The following is a 15,680-nucleotide window of genomic DNA, read 5'->3' as shown; positions in this document are numbered from 1 at the left end:
GGGAGCAGGCCCATTAGGTATAAGAAGGAGAGGAGTGGGGGGTGGGGAGTAGAGGGAGCAGGCCCATTAGGTATAAGAAGGAGAGGAGTGGGGGGTAGGGAGTAGAGGGAGCAGGCCCATTAGGCATAAGAAGGAGAGGAGTGGGGGGTAGGGAGTAGAGGGAGCAGGCCCATTAGGTATAAGAAGGAGAGGAGTGGGGGGTAGGGAGTAGAGGGAGCAGGCCCATTAGGTATAAGAAGGAGAGGAGTGGGGAGTAGGGAGTAGAGGGAGCAGGCCCATTAGGCATAAGAAGGAGGGGAGTAGGGAGTAGGGAGTAGAGGGAGCAGGCCCATTAGGCATAAGAAGGAGAGGAGTGGGGGGTAGGGAGTAGAGGGAGCAGGCCCATTAGGCATAAGAAGGAGAGGAGTGGGGGGTAGGGAGTAGAGGGAGCAGGCCCATTAGGCATAAGAAGGAGAGGAGTGGGGGTAGGGAGTAGAGGGAGCAGGCCCATTAGGCATAAGAAGGAGAGGAGTGGGGGTGGGGAGTAGAGGGAGCAGGCCCATTAGGTATAAGAAGGAGAGGAGTGGGGGTAGGGAGTAGAGGGAGCAGGCCCATTAGGCATAAGAAGGAGAGGAGTGGGGGGTAGGGAGTAGAGGGAGCAGGCCCATTAGGCATAAGAAGGAGAGGAGTGGGGGGTAGGGAGTAGAGGGAGCAGGCCCATTAGGCATAAGAAGGAGAGGAGTGGGGGGTAGGGAGTAGAGGGAGCAGGCCCATTAGGCATAAGAAGGAGAGGAGTAGGGGGTAGGGAGTAGAGGGAGCAGGCCCATTAGGTATAAGAAGGAGAGGAGTGGGGGAGTAGGGAGTAGAGGGAGCAGGCCCATTAGGTATAAGAAGGAGAGGAGTGGGGAGTAGGGAGTAGGGAGTAGAGGGAGCAGGCCCATTAGGTATAAGAAGGAGAGGAGTGGGGGGTAGGGAGTAGAGGGAGCAGGCCCATTAGGTATAAGAAGGAGAGGAGTGGGGGGTAGGGAGTAGAGGGAGCAGGCCCATTAGGTATAAGAAGGAGAGGAGTGGGGGGTAGGGAGTAGAGGGAGCAGGCCCATTAGGTATAAGAAGGAGAGGAGTGGGGGGTAGGGAGTAGAGGGAGCAGGCCCATTAGGTATAAGAAGGAGAGGAGTGGGGGGTAGGGAGTAGAGGGAGCAGGCCCATTAGGCATAAGAAGGAGAGGGAGTGGGGGGTAGGGAGTAGAGGGAGCAGGCCCATTAGGTATAAGAAGGAGAGGAGTGGGGGGTAGGGAGTAGAGGGAGCAGGCCCATTAGGCATAAGAAGGAGAGGGAGTGGGGGGTAGGGAGTAGAGGGAGCAGGCCCATTAGGTATAAGAAGGAGAGGAGTGGGGGGTAGGGAGTAGAGGGAGCAGGCCCATTAGGCATAAGAAGGAGAGGGAGTGGGGGTAGGGAGTAGAGGGAGCAGGCCCATTAGGTATAAGAAGGAGAGGAGTGGGGGGTAGGGAGTAGAGGGAGCAGGCCCATTAGGCATAAGAAGGAGAGGAGTGGGGGGTAGGGAGTAGAGGGAGCAGGCCCATTAGGCATAAGAAGGAGAGGAGTGGGGGTAGGGAGTAGAGGGAGCAGGCCCATTAGGTATAAGAAGGAGAGGAGTGGGGGTAGGGAGTAGAGGGAGCAGGCCCATTAGGCATAAGAAGGAGAGGAGTGGGGGTAGGGAGTAGAGGGAGCAGGCCCATTAGGCATAAGAAGGAGAGGAGTAGGGGGTAGGGAGTAGAGGGAGCAGGCCCATTAGGCATAAGAAGGAGAGGAGTGGGGGTGGGGAGTAGAGGGAGCAGGCCCATTAGGTATAAGAAGGAGAGGAGTGGGGGTAGGGAGTAGAGGGAGCAGGCCCATTAGGCATAAGAAGGAGAGGAGTGGGGGGTAGAGGGAGCAGTGGGGGGTAGGGAGTAGAGGGAGCAGGCCCATTAGGTATAAGAAGGAGAGGAGTGGGGGTAGGGAGTAGAGGGAGCAGGCCCATTAGGCATAAGAAGGAGAGGAGTGGGGGGTAGGGAGTAGAGGGAGCAGGCCCATTAGGCATAAGAAGGAGAGGAGTGGGGGGTAGGGAGTAGAGGGAGCAGGCCCATTAGGCATAAGAAGGAGAGGAGTGGGGGGTAGGGAGTAGAGGGAGCAGGCCCATTAGGTATAAGAAGGAGAGGAGTGGGGGGTAGGGAGTAGAGGGAGCAGGCCCATTAGGCATAAGAAGGAGAGGAGTGGGGGGTAGGGAGTAGAGGGAGCAGGCCCATTAGGTATAAGAAGGAGAGGAGTGGGGGTGGGGAGTAGAGGGAGCAGGCCCATTAGGTATAAGAAGGAGAGGAGTGGGGGGTAGGGAGTAGAGGGAGCAGGCCCATTAGGCATAAGAAGGAGAGGAGTGGGGGTAGGGAGTAGAGGGAGCAGGCCCATTAGGTATAAGAAGGAGAGGAGTGGGGGGTAGGGAGTAGAGGGAGCAGGCCCATTAGGCATAAGAAGGAGAGGAGTGGGGGGTAGGGAGTAGAGGGAGCAGGCCCATTAGGCATAAGAAGGAGAGAAGGGGGAGAGAAAGAGAATACAATTCTGGTTGATGGTGTTAAGAATAGCAGACCACAGAAAGTTTCATCAAAGAGGGCAGGCAGGGATCAACATTATAACGGTTTCCTGTGGTTCTGGAACTTCTACCAGACAGACAGTCACAGTCGGAGGCTGAAGGGCAGAGCAGTCGACAGCACCACTTCCACTACCACAAAGATCTGAGGCTACAGAGTTCGCTTCTCCTGTCTCCTGCTGTACATCAGTCCTTCTGTCTCTGTGTGTGACTGCTTCTGTCTGTACATCAGTATTTCTGTGTCTGTGTGTGACTGCTTCTGTCTGTACATCAGTCTTTCTGTGTCTGTGTGTGACTGCTTCTGTCTGTACATCAGTATTTCTGTGTCTGTACAGAGTGTGACTGTTCTGTCTGTACATCAGTCTTTCTGTGTCTGTGTGTGACTGCTTCTGTCTGTACATCAGTCTTTCTGTGTCTGTGTGTGACTGCTTCTGTCTGTACATCAGTCTTTCTGTGTCTGTTTGTGACTGCTTCTGTCTGTACATCAGTCTTTCTGTGTCTGTGTGTGACTGCTTCTGTCTGTACATCAGTCTTTCTGTATCTCTGTGTGTGACTGCTTCTGTCTGTACATCAGTCTTTCTGTGTCTGTGTGTGACTGCTTCTGTCTGTACATCAGTCTTTCTGTGTCTGTGTGTGACTGCTTCTGTCTGTACATCAGTCTTTCTGTGTCTGTGTGTGACTGCTTCTGTCTGTACATCAGTCTTTCTGTCTCTGTGCGTGACTGCTTCTGTCTGTACATCAGTCTTTCTGTGTCTGTGTGTGACTGCTTCTGTCTGTACATCAGTCTTTCTGTGTCTGTGTGTGACTGCTTCTGTCTGTACATCAGTCTTTCTGTGTCTCTGTGTGTGACTGCTTCTGCCTGCATCTGATTCACCATGCAGCAGATTACCTTGAATCTGTCTTCTCTCTCAATTCAATTCAAGGGGCTTTATTGGCATGGGAAACATGTGTTAACATTGCCAAAGCAAGTGAGGTAGATAATATACAAAAATGAAATAAACAATACAAATTAACAGTAAACATTACACATACAGAAGTTTCAAAACAATAAAGACATTTCAAATGTGTTGTAACTATGTGCAAATGCTTAAAGTACAGAAGGGAAAATAAATAAGCATAATTATTACGTGTTGTATTTACAATGGTGTTTGTTCTTCACTGGATTCCCTTTTCTTGTGGCAACAGGTCAAAAATCTTGCTGCTGTGATGGTACACTGTGGTATTTCACCCAGTAGATATGGGAGTTTATCAAAATTGGTTTTGTTTTCAAATTCTTTGTGGATCTGTGTAATCTGAGGGAAATATGTCTCTCTAATATGGTCATATATTTGGCAGGAGGTTAGGAAGTGCAGCTCAGTTTCCACCTCATTTTGTGGGCAGTGTTCACATAGCCTGTCTTCTCTTGAGAGCCATGTCAGCCTACGGCGGCCTTTCTCAATAGCAAGGCTATGCTCACTGAGTCTGTACATAGTCAAAGCTTTCCTTACGTTTGGGTCAGTCACAGTGGTCAGGTATTCTGCCACTGTGTACTCTCTGTTTAGGGTCAGTCACAATGGTCAGGTATTCTGCCACTGTGTACTCTCTGTTTAGGGCCAAAAAGCATTCTAGTTTGCTCTGTTCTTTTGTTAATTCTTTCCAATGTGTCAAGTAATTATCTTTTTGTTTTCTCATGATTTGCTTGGGTCTAATTGTGCTGCTGTCCTGGGGCTCTGTGGGGTGTGTTTGTGTTTGTGAACAGAGCCCCAGGACCAGCTTGCTTTGGGGACTCTTCTCCAGGTTCATCTCTCTGTAGGTGATGGCTTTGTTATGGAAGGTTTGGGAATCGCTTCATTTTAGGTGGTCGTAGAATTTAACATTTACATTACATTTAAGTCATTTAGCAGACGCTTTTATCCAGAGCGACTTACAAATTGGTGAATTCACCTTCTGACATCCAGTGGAACAGCCACTTTACAATAGTGCATCTAAATCATTAAGGGGGGGGGGGGTGAGAAGGATTACTTACTTAATATCTCTTTTCTGGATTTTGACAATTAGTGGGTATCGGCCTAATTCTGCTCTGCATGCATTGTTTGGTGTTCTACGTTGTACACGGAGGATTTGGTTTTGCAGAATTCTGCATGCAGAGTCTCAATTTGGTGTTTGTCTCATTTTGTGAAGTCTTGGTTGGTGAGCGGACCCCAGACCTCACAACCATAAAGGGCAATGGGCTCTATAACTGACTCAAGTATTTTTAGCCAGATCCTAATTGGTATGTTGAATTTTATGTTCCTTTTGATGGCATAGAATTTCCTTATTGCCTTGTCTCTCTTGCAGTGCATTCAATGTAATTGGAGAATCCAGTTGGTTCTGGGAGCCTTTAATAGTTGATTCTAAGATTTGTATTGATCATGTATATGTTTAAGCTGGTTGTTCTTTGTTATAGGGCCAAAATGTTTTGAGGAGTTGTTTATCCATACATCTCCATTTTGGATAGATGACTCTTCGTGTTGTTGTTTGTTTAGTGTTTTCCAATTTTCCCAGAAGTGATTTCTGACGTGCTGTTCCTTCTTTTTCCGTAGTGTATTTCTGTACTGTTTTCGTGATTCACCATAGTGAAGTCGTAGGCTCAGGTTGGATAGGTTTCTCAATTTATTTCTTAGATTTTTGCATTCTTCATCAAACCATTTGTCATTGTTGTTCATTTTCTTAGGATATCTGCTTGACATTTTAAGATTTTATAGGGAAGCTGAGAGGTCAAATATACTCTTAAGGTTTTCTATTGCTAAGTTTACACTTTCACTATTACAGTGAACCATTTTGTCCAGGAAGTTGTCTAGATGGGATTGAATTTGTTTTTGCCTAATAGTTTTTTGGTAGATTTCCACACTACTTTCCTTCTATGTATAGCACATCTTAATGTCATTCAGTTTCTTTGGCTTTGATGCCTCATGAATGAGCATAGCTCTATTCTAGAAGTGTGATTTTGCTGTGGTCTGATGTCAGTGGACAGACAGACTGTGAACGCTCTATGTGACGTTGGATTCAGGTCAGTGATAAAGTAGTCTACAGTTACTGCCAAGAGAATCGCTTCCTTTTAGGTGGTTGTCGAATTTAACGTCTCTTTTCTGGATTTTGATTATTAGCGGGTATCGGCCCATTTCTGCTCTGCATGCATTATTTGGTGTTTTACGTTGTACCCTGAGGATATTTTTTTCAGAATTCTGCATGCAGTCTCAATATGGTGTTTGTCCTACCAAAGGAGTCTCCTCGAAGCCTAATATTGACTATGTACATACCCAGCGTCCAACAGAGCTGCATTTTTGTTGGTTATGTTGTCGTAGTTGTGTCGAGGGGGGCATATGGGGGAAGGAATGCTGTCACCTCCAGGTATGTATTTGTCCCCCCCTGTGTGCTGAGGGTGTCAGGTTCTTGTCCAGTTCTGGCATGTAGTTCGCCACAGACCAGTACATGTCCCTGAGCCTGGAAATGGTTGATCTCCCCCTCTAGGATGGAGAAGCTGTCATCATTAAAGTACATGGATACTGTAGGGGGATATAGGTAGCACACATGAGGACATTTTTCTCTGTTGAGATCATTTCCTTATTAATTTCTAGCCAGATGTAAAATGTTCCCAGGATACCCCATGAGTCTCTTCCCTGTATCACACCTGGTAGTCTGGTGTATGGGACTATCAGCTCTCTGTAACCTAGAGGGCAAACAGTGGGTCTGTCTCTCTCTCTCTCTCCATATCTCTGTCTGTCTGTCTGTCTGTCTGTCTGTCTGTCTGTCTGTCTGTCTGTCTGTCTGTCTGTCTGTCTGTCTGTCTGTCTGTCTGTCTCTCTCTCTCTCTCTCTCTCTGTCTCTCTCTGTCTCTCTCTCTCTCTCTCTCTCTCTCTCTCTCTCTGTCTCCCTCTCTCTGTCTCTCTCTCTCTCTCTCTCCAAAAGAATAAAATACATTTATTTTTGTCATCAACTTTTCTGAAGAGATCGGTCCCATTATATCTGGCAAAAACTGGCGGAATGTTGCAAGGAGGCATGAGGACTGCAGATGTGGCCAGGGCAATAAATTGCAATGTCCGTACTGTGAGACTCCTAAGACAGCGCTACAGGGAGACAGGATTGACAGCTGATCATCCTCGTAGTGACAGACCACTTGTAACAACACCTGCACAGGATCGGTACATCTGAATATCACACCTGTGGGACAGGTACAGGATGGCAACAACAACTGCCGAGTTACACCACAAACGCACAATCCTTCCATCAGTGCTCAGACTGTCCGCAATAGGCTGAGAGAGGCTGGACTGGGGGCTTGTAGGCCTGTTGTAAAGCAGGTTCTCACCAGACATCACCGGCAACAACATCGCCTATAGGCACAAACCCACCGTCGCTTTTTTCTGAGTTCAAAAAGAACCATTCATTTTGTTTGTAAGATTCTGTGACACCTCAGAAGAGAATCAGTAATTCTGTACCACAGAGCAGTGTTTGTCAGGGGTGCGTAACTGGTGGCAGAGTAGTCAGACGCAGGAGAGCAGAACTGGGTAATAACCGGAGCAGTTTAATATACAAAACCACCAGCATCCAGAATAACAACGTATGGGTACAAAACCCATCGCGCCCCAGACAACAATGTGCACAAGCACTTACAACAAACAATTCCACACAAAGACATGGGGGGAACAGAGGGTAAAATACACAACACATAATGAGGGAATGAAAACCAAGTGTGTGGGAAAACAAGACAAAACAAATGAAAAATGGATCGGCGATGGCAAGAAGACCGGTGACGTCGACCACCGAACTCCGCCCGAACAAGGAGAGGAACCGTCTTCGGGAAGAAGTCGTGACAGTGTTTTAGTTCTCAAGACCACATGTTGAGTGTCTCGGTCTTGTTCGGTGTCGGATACATTTGTACTCGGTCTCAGACTGTGAGGACTTGTAATTCCTTCCCGAAACCGGCCAAGACCATCCAAGTGAAAAACTCATAATTATCAGCTTCCATTCAGTCAGCGCACAAAACCACTCCACCAGGCCAAATATATACACTCCTTTTTTTAACATGAACATCTTAACAACCTTTATAGCTATTATAGACAGGTTAGTTCAGTGGTGAACCTATAGGTCTTCAGTGGTGAACCTATAGGTCTTCAGTGGTGAACCTATAGGTCTTCAGTGGTGAACCTATAGGTCTTCAGTGGTGAACCTATAGGTCTTCAGTGTGTGGCAGGTTAGAACAGTGAACCTATAGGTCTTCAGTGTGTGACAGGTTAGTACAGTGGTGAACCTATAGGTCTTCAGTTAGACAGGTTAGTACAGTGGTGAACCTATAGGTCTTCAGTTAGACAGGTTAGAACCTATAGGTCTTCAGTGTGAAAGGTTAGTACAGTGGTGAACCTATAAGGCCTTCAGTGGTGAACCTATAGGTCTTCAGTTGTGAAAGGTTAGTACAGTGGTGAACCTATAGATCTTCAGTGATGAACCTATAGATCTTCAGTGGTGAACCTAACCTAAGGTCTTCAGTGTGTGACAGTTAGGTGAACCTATAGGCCTTCAGTGGTGAACCTATAGATCTTCAGTGGTGAACCTATAGATCTTCAGTGGTGAACCTATAGGTCTTCAGTGGTGAACCTATAGGTCTTCAGTGGTGAACCTATAGATATTCAGTGGTGAACCTATAGGTCTTCAGTGGTGAACCTATAGATCTTCAGTGGTGAACCTATAGATCTTCAGTGGTGAACCTATAGGTCTTCAGTGGTGAACCTATAGTACAGTGGTGAACCTATAGATTCAGTGTGTGGCAGTGGTGAACCTATAGATACAGTGGTGAACCTATAGGCCTTCAGTGGTGTGGTGAACCTATAGATTTCAGTGGTGAACAGTGGTGAACCTATAGTCCTTCAGTGAACCTGTGGCAGGTTAGTACAGTGGTGAACCTATAGGCCTTCAGTGTGTGACAGGTTAGTACAGTGGTGAACCCAGTAGGTCTTCAGTGTGTGACAGGTTTAGTACAGTGGTGAACCTATAGGTCTTCAGTGTGTGACAGGTTAGTACAGTGGTGAACCTATAGGTCTTCAGTGTGACCAATAGGTTTCAGTAACAGTGTGTGAACCTATAGTCCTTCAGTGTGTGAACAGGTTAGTACAGTGGTGAACCTATAGGCCTTCAGTGGTGAACCTATAGGTCTTCAGTGGTGAACCTTAGGCCTACAGTGGTGAACCTATAGGCTTCAGTGTGAACCTTAGTACAGTGGTGAACCTATAGGTCTTCAGTGGTGAACCTATAGGTCTTCAGTGGTGAACCTATAGATCTTCAGTGGTGAACCTATAGGTCTTCAGTGGTGAACCTATAGATCTTCAGTGGTGAACCTATAGGTCTTCAGTGGTGAACATATTGATCTTCAGTGGTGAACCTATAGGTCTTCAGTGTGTAACAGGTTAGTACAGTGGTGAATCTATAGGTCATCAGTGTGACAGGTTAGTACAGTGGTGAACCTATAGGTCTTCAATGTGTGGCAGGTTAGTACAGTGGTGAACCTATAGGCCTTCAGTGTGTGACAGGTTAGTACAGTGGTGAACCTATAGGTCTTCAATGTGTGGCAGGTTAGAATAGTGGTGAACCTATAGGTCTTCAGTGTGTAACAGGTTAGTACAGTGGTGAACCTATAGGTCTTCAGTGTGTAACAGGTTAGTACAGTGGTGAACCTATAGGTCTTCAATGTGTGACAGGTTATAGTACAGTGGTGAACCTATAGGTCTTCAGTGGTGAACCTATAGGCAGTGTTAGAATAGTGGTGAACCTATAGGTCTTCAGTGTGTAACAGGTTAGTACAGTGGTGAACCTATAGGTCTTCAGTGTGTAACAGGTTAGTACAGTGGTGAACCTATAGGTCTTCAATGTGTGGCAGGTTAGAATAGTGGTGAACCTATAGGTCTTCAATGTGTGACAGGTTAGTACAGTGGTGAACCTATAGGTCTTCAATGTGTGGCAGGTTAGTACAGTGGTGAACCTATAGGCCTTAAGTTTGGTTCTATTGTGTTCCACAGTGTTGAAGGGTTCCAGGTAAGTGGTTCTATTGTGTTCCACAGTGTTGAAGGGTTCCAGGTAAGTGGTTCTATTGTGTTCCACAGTGTTGAAGGGTTCTTCAGTGTGTGACAGGGAAGTGGTTCTTCATTGTACCTCAGTGGTGAACCATAGGCACACAGTGGTCCAGGATTAACCCAACTCTATCAGGAATTAAACCTAGACCTCACCATCAACCTTTCATTCTCTACTTTATAACTTCTCCTCCAGTGATGAACCTATAGATCTTCAGTTAACTTCTTTCCTTTCAGGCTGGGGCTGGGATAAGAGCTTGCTCTGGAGGATTTTCCTTTTTCATTAAGAGATTGACCCTGGCATTCTGTCATTCTCTTCCTGCTTTAGTTTAAACCAGGAATTACAATGTAGAGCCACTTCACTGCTTTGACCTTTATACAGAACACTCAGTCATTATACAATTCTCCCTCTGTCTCTTGTGCTGCTTCTCTTTCTCCTTCTCTCTCTCCACCTTCTCACTCTCTTGTTCTCTCTGTCTCTCTCTCACACTCATGCTATAGCAAATAACTTATTCACCACAGATCTGATTGTGATTTTATCTCTCAGAATATTGAGCTCTCACATTTCAAATTTGAGTTATTTCTCTTTAAACTTCCAATTTCCGTGTGTGAACTCCCTGCAGTATTAGCGTAACACCCAAGGTCATTTATTTGACCACTGAAGTAGTTGGTATTCTATGAACAGAAGTATAACCTATAGGTCTTCAGTCCTACCTCTGTATCCCTCTGTAGTCCTACACAGTGGTTTTAAATCCAACATTGTGAGCTGTAGGAAGCATATTTACTCAAATCTCCTCTTGAAAAAAGTAGCCTTCAAACATGAAACTAGAGAAAGTAATTGATTCCTCTAAATGTCTAACGTGTTTTTCTCTCTGTCCTGTGTGTCTGTCTGTCTTTCTCTCCGTCCATCCGTCTCTATATCCTCGCTTTGTCTATCTGTCTGTCCTCTCTGTATCCGCTTCCTATCAGGGTTTTCTGGACATTGACCTAACGGACCTGAGGAAAGGTGGGGAACCTATAGAACATCACAGGCTTCCAGCTGGTCAACTACACAGAGCAGAACGTCAGTCGTACCATTCAGCAGTGGATGGAGTTCGAAAAACAAAGACACCAAGATCCCCAAGTTAACAGTGGTGAACTAGACGCCTGAAGGTACTGCACTGCACTGACATGCACACTACTCTGTCGAGACAGATGGGTTGCAAACTCTCAATGCTCCAATGCTCCAGCATTAACACGTCTGTACAAGTTCCGGTCATCAGTTGGGACAGTGGTGAACCTATAGGTCAGTACAGGTTAGTCGGAAATCAGACACCTATAGCTTCTCCAGACACTTCAGCTGTGGTGAACCAAATCACTTCCTCTAGCTGCCATATCCAATTTCCTCCAGCATTTTAAGTCCTGCTTCCCAAACCTCGTGATTTGTGGCCTATAGGTCCGAGTGGAGCAAAGGCATTGCAGTGATAGCGGCGTGGTGAATCTACTACAGAGCCTGGTTCGATACCGGGCTGTATCATAAGTCCCATAGGTTGGCGCACAATTGGCCCAGCGTCGTTAGGGGAGGGTTTTGCTGGGGTAGGCTGTCATTGTAAATAAGAATTTGTTCTTAACTGACTTGCCTAGTTAAATAAAGTTAAAAATATATATATAAATATGGAAAAAATATATAGAATAATAATAATACAAATTAGGTTTATTTGAACCTATAGGTCTTCAAATATTTGTTGAGTGAGTTGTATGTCTGAAGAGGACCCTCCCTAGAAAACATTTCCCCCCTTTGAAATGTCCAAGAGAATCTGCCATCCTTCCCAGACCTTGTGCCGTTGCCTATCTTACGTTGCTCCAAGGTCTGGCACCTAAATGCACACACGCACACACACCTAAATGCACACACCTAAATGCACACACCTAAATGCACACACCTAAATGCACACACCTAAATGCACACACCTAAATGCACACACCTAAATGCACACACGCACACACACCTAAATGCACACACGCACACACACTTAAAGGCACACACCTAAATGCACACACCTAAATGCACACACCTAAATGCATACACGCACACACACCTAAATGCACACACCTAAATGCACACACGCACACACACCTAAATGCACACACCTAAATGCACACACCTAAATGCACACACGCACACACACCTAAATGCACACACCTAAATGCACACACCTTAAAGCATACACGCACACACACCTAAAGGCACACTTGGGGCGATCTCTGATCTCTCTATAATAGTCTCTGCTCTGATCTCTCTATAATGATCTCTGCTCTGATCTCTGTATAATGATCTCTGCTCTGATCTCTCTATAATGATCTCTGCTATGATCTCTGTATAATGGTCTCTGCTCTGATCTCTCTATAATGATCTCTGCTCTGATCTCTCTATAATGATCTCTGCTCTGATCTATAATGCTGATCTCTGCTCTATAATATAATGATCTCTGCTCTGATCTCTCTATAATGATCTCTGCTCTGATCTCTCTATAATGATCTCTGCTCTGATCTCTCTATAATGATCTCTGCTCTGATCTCTCTATAATGATCTCTGCTCTGATCTCTCTATAATGATCTCTGCTATGATCTCTGTATAATGGTCTCTGCTCTGATCTCTCTATAATGATCTCTGCTCTGATCTCTCTATAATGATCTCTGCTCTGATCTCTGTATAATGATCTCTGCTCTGATCTCTCTATAATGATCTCTGCTCTGATCTCTCTATAATGATCTCTGCTCTGATCTCTCTATAATAATCTCTGCAATGATATCTGTATAATGATCTCTGCTATGATCTCTGTATAATGATCTCTGCTCTGATCTCTCTATAATGATCTCTGCTATGATCTCTGTATAATGATCTCTGCTCTGATCTCTCTATAATGATATCTGCTCTGATCTCTCTATAATGATCTCTGCTCTGATCTCTCTATAATGATCTCTGCTCTGATCTCTATATAATGATCTCTGCTCTGATCTCTCTATAATGATCTCTGCTCTGATCTCTCTATAATGATCTCTGCTATGATCTCTGTATAATGATCTCTGCTCTGATCTCTCTATAATGATCTCTGCTCTGATCTCTCTATAATGATCTCTGCTCTGATCTCTCTATAATGATCTCTGCTCTGATCTCTGTATAATGATCTCTGCTCTGATCTCTCTATAATGATCTCTGCTCTGATCTCTCTATAATGATCTCTGCTATGATCTCTCTATAATAATCTCTGCTCTGATCTCTCTATAATGATCTCTGCTATGATCTCTGTATAATGATCTCTGCTCTGATCTCTCTATAATGATCTCTGCACTGATCTCTCTATAATAATCTCTGCTCTGATCTTTCTATAATAATCTCTGCTCTGATCTCTATAATGATATCTGCTCTGATCTCTATAATGATCTCTGCTCTGATCTCTCTATAATGATCTTTGCTCTGATCTCTCTATAATGATCTCTGCTCTGATCTCTCTATAATGATCTCTGCTCTCTGTACGATGATCTTTGCCTTACTTTCTTTCATCACCCTCTTCTTGAATTTGTTTTACCCTCTCAAGATGTGGTGTTTTAAGTTTAATGAGGTTGTCTCTCTCTCTCTCCATCTATCTCTCTCTCTTACACACCACTCTACCCCCCCCTCCCTCTCTCTGTGTAGTACACCGGAGCATTGACATATGACGGGGTGAAGGTGATGTCTACAGCATTCCAGAACCTATGGAGTTGTTTTTGTTTTTACTCCGGAAACAGAGGATAGACATTTCTCGCCGTGGCAACGCAGGCGAATGCCTCGCCAACCCGCCCGCACCCTGGGGCCAAGGCATAGATATACAGAGAGCCCTACAACAGGTACACCCCCCCCCCCCCACACACACACACCAAGATGCCTGGACCTGGGGGCCATTTTAAAGACATTCAGAGAACCCTATAACAGGTACACCCACACCACAAACTACTCTGCTGGTAGGAATGAGGGATTAACCCACACACTCTTACCTACAGCACAACAACATACACAGACAAGCTCCTGAGTGGCACGTTGGCTAACCCATTCTGAGTCGGGCCCTGCTGAACAATTTGGATCTCTATTCTGTCACCTAACATTCCCATTGAGTCACCTATGAGCTTCTTGGATGGAATGTGACATCGTGTTAGGTAAACAGAACCTGCAGGCAATAAAACCTGCCTGTGATCATCATAGAATATGACATCAACAATGGAGTTTAATAATGCAGTGTCTTTGAAAGAGATGAGATGGGAATGAAATAAAGCACTTGGTTTAGTATTACAGAGATGGTGAGAGAGCAGCCAGGCCGCTCAAGATTCACTTCATAATTAGACCTTAATCCATGTCGTGAGGACGTCAGGAGATTCCTTCAAACCCCGCCACTAGGAAATTAACTTAAGATGTTTAAACAACCAAGTCCGGAATCTGAAGTAAAAATTGGTCAAACCGACGAGATCTTATAGAGAGGGGGGCAGAAAAGACAGGGCTCAATAGGTTTTCAGACAACCTGAATAAACCGATATTGCTGTGTGATTATTAGTAATTGCCCTAGACGTGCCTACAGAGGAATATGCTGTGAACTGGATTGATTATCAATATCAGCTTGCAGTAGGGTAGCTGTTTTCTGGTACTGACTACATTACTAGTTGGATGTAGTCGTTAAGATGTTATTGTATTCATATTTTAGTTGGGCCCTTGACTTGAGCTTTTAAACAGACAGATGCTCTCAGAGTCTCACACTGATCTCTCTGGTGTGGCTCTGTGGAACTGTGGTCTAATTGATGCACATACACACTCACTCTTGTGCATACACACGCACATCCACACACCTGTATATACACACACACACACACACACACACACACACACTCTCCCCTCTATATATTCCTCACACACACACACACACACACACACACACACAAGCACACAGTGCCTCCACGGGTTGTATCTAGCTGTGGTCTGGTCCGAGTGAATGCAGACATCTATCTGCCTGTGGGTAGAGAGGAGATTGATGCCCCACTCGCTCAATTAAACCCATCATGCTGCCAACACGAGCATGCTGCACTGAACACATGCTGCACTGAACACATGCTGCACACACTACACACACACTCACACGCATACACTGAGTGTACAAAACATTAGGAACACCTTCCTAATACTGTGTTGCACCACCTTTTGCCCTCGGAACAGCCTCAATTCGTTGTGGCATAGGCTCTACAAGGAGTTTAAAGCATTCCACAGGGATGCTGGCTCATGTTGACTCCAATGCTTCCTACAGTTGGCTGGATGTTCTTTGGGTGGTGGACCATTCTTGATACACACAGGAAACTGTTAAGTGTGAGAAACCCAGCAGCAGCGCAGTTCTTGACACACTTAAGCTGGTGCGCTTAGCATCTACTACCATACACTGTTCAAAGACACTTAAACATGTTATATTGTCCATTCACCCTCTGAATGGCACACATACACAATCCATGTCTCAATTATCTCAAGGCTTAAAAATCCTTCTTTAACCTGTTGTCACGTTCGTTTGTAGAGATGGAAGAAAGGATCATAGCTTTCACCTGGATTCACCTGGTCAGTCTATGTCATAGAAAGAGCAGGTGTTCCTAATGTTTTGAACACCCAGTGCACACACACACACACACACACACACACGCACGCACACATAATACATGCTATACAGACTCCAATGAACATCCAGACAAGACTCTTGAAGAAACTGAACTCCAGCTCATGTTCTCTGTTAATGAGGCTAATAGAAGACTACACCTCAAAACCTATATCGTAACTTCTCCCTGTGTCTCTGTTATTGATGTGTCAGGTGCGTATCGATGGCCTGACAGGTCATATCCAGTTCAATGAGAAAGGACGCAGGACCAACTTCACCGTCAGTGTCATGGAGCTAGCCCCCTCTGGACCTAAGAAGGTGAGTCATGAGATCTGTAGGACCTTATTGGATCTTATGGGATCTAATGGGA

At 45.4% G+C, this 15,680-nt stretch overlaps 1 pseudogene; it reads left to right on the top strand.

Annotated features, from left to right (window-relative positions):
- LOC135545571 (glutamate receptor 1-like) overlaps positions 1–15,680 on the top strand; it is a 159,046-nt pseudogene that overhangs the window by 98,112 nt on the left and 45,254 nt on the right.

Source organism: Oncorhynchus masou, chromosome 9 (assembly GCF_036934945.1).
Source record: "Oncorhynchus masou masou isolate Uvic2021 chromosome 9, UVic_Omas_1.1, whole genome shotgun sequence".
Lineage (NCBI taxonomy): Eukaryota > Metazoa > Chordata > Actinopteri > Salmoniformes > Salmonidae > Oncorhynchus > Oncorhynchus masou.
Note: the sequence above shows the minus strand (reverse complement) of the source record. Positions and strands in the feature narration are given on the sequence as shown.